The sequence below is a fragment of the Notechis scutatus genome, chromosome 14 (genome assembly GCF_049901735.1).
Source record: "Notechis scutatus isolate UNSWTSFEM ecotype Mainland chromosome 14, rNotScu1.2, whole genome shotgun sequence".
Classification (NCBI taxonomy): Eukaryota; Metazoa; Chordata; class Lepidosauria; order Squamata; family Elapidae; genus Notechis; species Notechis scutatus.
In genome coordinates this window covers 9753636-9759570 of record NC_142022.1, presented here as the reverse complement: position 1 = coordinate 9759570, position 5935 = coordinate 9753636, and the positions used below count along the sequence as shown (strand labels likewise).

The following is a 5935-nucleotide window of genomic DNA, read 5'->3' as shown; positions in this document are numbered from 1 at the left end:
GCCTTTCCTTCAGTTGCATTAAGTTTAGACCTCAGTGTTGATCAATAAGACAATGAGTCACAACTTTGTGGAGTCAGATATTTGAAGCAAAGTGATGACATCTCTTTATGTTCTGGGCTGGGTTTCTAAGAAGGTAGGGTTGGTAGATACCAAACATCTGGCTCTTCTAGACACAATATCTCTATGATTTTATCTGATATTGAATCACAGAATTAGGAGGGGATCTAAGGCCAACCTTGCTACTGAAACTACCTTTGGAATTCATCATCAGAGAGTCTATGATCACTATGATCTCACCAGACATTTATCCTTCCATTAATGAAAAAAGAGAAATAAATCTGGGCTGAATTCTTGATTGGAATACAATGCTGTAGTTATAAGTTAGCCTCTACTAAAAAACAGCTAGCGAATATTTTATAAATTATTGTCCTTTCAGAGTTTGCATCATCGGTAAGATAGAAACCATAACTCTTGGATATGGTGATATCTTGGCTTGATTTTTCATTCATTCATTCATTCTGGACCTTTCTGGTTTATTCATTCATTCATTCATTCATTCATTCATTCATTCATTCATTCATTATTCATTATTCATTTCTTCATTCTGAACATTGCTGAACCTTTCCGATTTATGATCTCACCTAATACTTTGTGTCTTCCAATGAAAGTGGTATCATATTTGGACTTCAAACTATGTTCCTAAATCAACATGAACTACAAAGCCAATGTCTTCCAGGAACTGATGAGTAGACCAACCTTGTCCAGAACTGTCTGTTCTTCAGTTCTCCAGGATCTCAGCCAAAGTTTCTCTCAGATTTACAACTATATAATTTATTGAATTACAAGCTAGATGGATAACTCAGAAATGAAAAAAAAATAAAGAATTTTCCAGCAGAGGTATTAAAAAGCAATGTTCTTCCCACATGGAAGTTCCTTTTTTTAGCCAATGAACCAGGTTCTTAATCACCCCCGAATTCCCCTTTCACCTGGATAATCCTTCAAGATTAGAATAAATATTTGAAGCCAACAGTGTGCCCTGCTTCCAACTCAGTAAGTTCTATCTGTTCCAGGATCAACCTATTAACTAATCCTCTTCTTGTGAGGTCTTTTGTAGGAACTTCAAACAGGAACAATAAGCTCCTGTCAAATCTCAACATCGCTGTGACACCTATTTATTGTTCATGATACAATCATGAAACTGTGGAATTTTGTAGTACCACAAATGTCATGGTAAGAAAAGACAAGTCCCTTCTTTGAAATGCATGATATTTGTGACATTTCACCTGAAGCTGAAGGTCATATCTAGGCATATAGGCTCTGTCTATGTGGTAGCCCCCTCCAGGTGGACCTTTCAACATCAGATTGTAGAAACTTCAAACAGGAACAATAAGCTTCTGTTGAATTGCTTTTGACGCAGTCAGATTGTTTTTCTAACAAATCCCACCTTAACCAGGTTTCTAAAAGAACCAAGATGTGGAGAGACCTGGTCCATAGAATCACCAAGAGTCAGACACAACTGAATGGATAACATTCAGAATCAATGTCTATTTTAAGTTAAGCCCCCGTTAGACCCACATGAGAGAAGAACAAAGTTTTTTCAACACCAGTCTAGTGACCTCTCCCAAGGATACAGTCACAAAGTCCCGCTACTTATTCAGTATTCCTGAAATTTCTGGCAAATCTAAGACAGTTTGGCTTGAACCTTCAGAAATTTCCAAGAGTTTGAGAAGACTATCAAAGTTGTCCCTCAATGTTGAAAAAAAAAAAAAAAGGACATGCAGAACTAAAGGACCATGTTTCTTTTTTGAAGCAAGAAAGTTGGGTACCCACATGGCTCTAAGCGACAGTTTGTTGAAGAAGACTTTATTGGCAGTGTGCAAGTCACATTACAACTCAACGTAATGTCTGGATCCAGCTGTTGTAACTTAATTTGGAACCATCCCATTAAGGCTGAGGGCTTCTCAGTTCTGCCTTTAAACTAGACCTGGAAACTAGAATCCAAAAACTTCAAGAATAACACAGGTCCCTTCACCCATGTTTTAAATTAATATTTATTCTGCTTGATTTCCTTATTTGCCATCTTGTATTTTGGGGTAGAAGTTGTTCCACTGATTAATTGTTCTGTCTCCTTATTTCTAGGTTGCTTATCTCCTCGATTAATTTCCATCCATGGTTTCTTATCCTGCCTTCTGGTTCTTTGGAGGGCCCCTTCTTCTTTGGGGCAGCCCCTCAGATAATGGAACACTATCATGTCTCCCCTTAGTCCTTCTTTTCATTAAACAAGACGTCCCCAAAGCCAAGGGTATTTCTAATTCAAAGAGAGCTTCTCCTGTGAATTGATCCAACATAACAAAATGTTATTTCTCTTTCACTCCAACAGGCCCTTCAATCTTTATTCACAGGTGACCAATCTGAAAGCCTTTTGTGGAATGCTAGCCAAAGGAAGCTCATTGTTTTCACTTGATGAAGCCACTCATTTTTAAAAATCCATCCGTAGGGCGTAACATACATTAGCTCCCTTGCATTGAGCTGGTCAAACCGTATTGCCACAAAATTGGGTGGATCAATTGTTTTCTTATGCACCGCTTAGTAATCACCATCTGGGTGGGGACAGCAGCACACCAGGGTGTCTCTCTTGTGACACTGAGTTGGGAAATTCATTCTGGGTGTCTCATCCCTGGAGGCTATGCAGCTGAGGATATAAAAAGCTGACTCCTTGAGGAAACATCTCAGAACATCTCTTCCCTTCTAACGTCTCAACTCTTCGAGAACCGGTAAGTTCTTTGGAGGCTCTCTTTACAAGAGAGATTCTGAAGTGGAAGTCAACTCCATGGATTAAGAGGAACCTCTTAGCACAAGTTGACTTGAGAAGGCATGCTTCTCAAGAGAGGGTTATCTTCATGTCCTCGTTTCACTAATGGAGACCGAGATGGAGCTTGGGCTAGCAAGCTGAGGGTCAGGAGATATAGAAACCAAGCTTCTGAAAATTGCAGATGGGAGGGAACCAAGCTAGCGACTATCAGGGTGGGTTTCAAAAGCAGAGGTGCCTCCAGAGGTTTCACAGAGGGGGAATGGTTTAGGATTGGGAGCAAAGCCATCCAACTCTGATCAAGACATAGGAAATAGTCCAACTGCCATTGTCTCTGAGACTGGCGTGGGTCTTCTTCTCAATGAAGGAGATCCATTAACCTCTGGAGTCAATCTATTCTTCTTTCCTTCAGTTCTTCTTCCTCTTCCCCAGTATCTTAATATTTTTCAGGAACAGACATAGCAATTCTCCAATGCCAGAATTGGAGATTAAGTCTATAACTTTGTATTCTTCTGCCTGCTTGATGCTTACAGGTGCATCTGGAGTCTTTCTCTCTCCTTCTCCTTCTCCCTCTGTCTTTCTCTCCTTTTAAAAATTTCTTTCTTTCTTTCTTTCTTTCTTTCTTTCTTTCTTTCTTTCTTTCTTTCTTTCTTTCTTTCTTTCTTTCTTTTTCTCCTTCTCTCTCTTTTTCCTTCTTTCTCTCAGAAGTCTGAGAAAATCTACATGCCTTGTCTTGCACCATTTTTTTTCCAAGACCTGTATTGCTAACTTCACGCAGTTGTTCTTAACCAACGTGATTCGGTATTCTACCATTCTATCAAAACAAGAATTTGCATTTGAACCCAAATATCAGTAACTGTTTCTTAGAGAGAGCAACAAAAGATCATCTATAATCTTTTCTACTCTAATAATTTCTCGTGTAATATATATTGCAATGTAACAAATATCTACTGTAGAGCAATGTGCATTATTTCCACCTTGCGTAAATATATACAGCATATCAATAGAACATTTTATGAACTATGTTATCATGTAATGCATATTTTATATTAGAAATTGTACTCAGATACTCTAGATAAATGTATGTTCTTTGCACATTGCATAAATAAATGTTGTGCATAAAGCAACCTTTATTTTCTAATGCAATATATTTTACAAAACTATGTAACTAATGATGGATGCGGTACATGAATGCAACTTTATACAATATTTTATGCAATACATATTTTATGCTCAATATTTTTGGAGTTAATACATAGTCTGGAGAGATGTGTATTATTTATGCAGGATATAAAATAAATTTTAATATGGTATGTTCTAACACAATCATATTATACATAAATATATATTTCAAAAAGAGTTGGGCACTAGTTTGCCCAATATTTTACAAAGCACTATCCTGCATGATTATTAAATTATTGTAGAATTATTGTATTCATTAGAGAGCAAAATGTATTATTAATGCTTCTCCCTCCACTTCTAAACCTTTTCTAAATTATCTTTGGCAGTTTTCATAGTAATAAATATCTGTTGGAGTCCTTGTACTCATATATCTCTTTTCGGTAGAACGTTGAGGACACAACCCCATCAATTCAGGTGGTGATGTTCTTCTGACTGTGGTCTTCACACCTCATATCTTCTCCCCTTGGTCCCAATTCTTCTCATTTCAGCCTCTCTCTGACATCCTAAGATGGCTGCCAACCGCTCAATGTGGAATGAATGCTACGCTCAATGCCCAGCTTCAACTGTGACCATCCAGCCACCACCTTTCGTTCTCACCATCCCAGGACCTGCTCTCTACTGTCCTGACCAGCCTCTGGGCATTGAACAATACAACCCTTGTGCTGCAGTTCCTTTGCCCATGACAAGGGGTGGCTCCAACCTCACCAGCTTCTATTCCCGAGCTCTGCCAAGCGCTAACTTCAGCTCCAGCACTTATCGGTCATCGTATTAACCTTCCTGAGCATGAAGTCCTCCTCCATCAATGGACTTTTTGAAAGCTCTTCAGCTGACCATTTGCCACGACACATCTGTCTCTTTCCACATTCACATCTTAGCCATACCTAACTTCTCTTCACTCTACGTTTGACAAGCCATCAGACTTTGGTTACCCTTCCGTCGAATGCCCTAAGCAGAGAAAGATCCTTCTGTACCTACAGAATATGATTCCATAACTGGTGGAAAGGGGATCTATGGGAGGTTGACAAGAGGAAAACCCAGTTCTGGGGATGGAAGTCCACCTTTTCAGTCAATGTTCATCTTGTGGAACACGTTCTCATGTGTCTTTGTTCATATTAAAATATCTCTAAAGTTGCATTCCAAAACTTTGTCTGTTTGTTTTATTAAGCTACTGATGGAAACTTCTACAGGTTGCAGAAGTTCTGGGCATAATTAGCCTTTGGGAAGTCCCATTTTCCCCATTTTAACCCCCCACCCCCATATTTGAAACTTTTCCTTCTCATTCCCAGTTAATTAAAAAAAGGTGCATTGGGGGTCATTTTTCGATCCTAACCTTGAGATCTAAGAGCTAAGAGACTTCAAGCCTTATGCAAAAAAATGAAAAAACCTGGTTGTCTCCATTTCTATCAGGAAAGTTTCAATTGCCCAGACTGTCCATCTTGATGGGGGAAAATTGCAAATTGGGGACAAATCCATCCGAAAATAAAACAGAATCCATGTGATAGCTCATCAACAGCCTCACCCCATAACACCCCTCCAGGTTCTCAACCCAAACTCCAAGTCGCATTTTCCCATAAAAGTGATTCATGTAACAAATGTGGCAAGAAAAGGTCATACAATGGGGCATAAAATTCACTTAACAAATTTCTCACTTAGCAACATCAGTTTTGGGGCTCAATTGTGATCATAACTTGAGGACTGCTTACATAGGACAAGTGGACATTGCAATGCAGCAAATCATTTAAGAAATGTCCTGTGTCTTACTTGATCATAATTCAGCTCCAGATATCAACCCCTGTGCTATTGTTGAACAAACTAGAGTAGGAATAGGAAGAGGAAGAGAAAAATAGAATACAATAGAAAAAAAATAGAATTAAAATAGAATAGAATTCAGGATAGGGTAGGGTAGAGTAGAATAAAGTAGAGTAGAGTAGAGTAGAAGAGTAG

At 38.7% G+C, this 5935-nt stretch overlaps 1 long non-coding RNA gene across 1 annotated transcript; it reads left to right on the top strand.

Moving 5' to 3' along the window:
• The first annotated feature begins 2547 nt into the window (after positions 1-2547).
• On the top strand, positions 2548-5133 carry LOC148129544 (uncharacterized). Its single transcript, XR_015745314.1, has 2 exons — positions 2548-2774; positions 4480-5133. It is a non-coding gene; the product is annotated as an uncharacterized LOC148129544 (long non-coding RNA).
• The last annotated feature ends 802 nt before the right edge of the window (positions 5134-5935 follow it).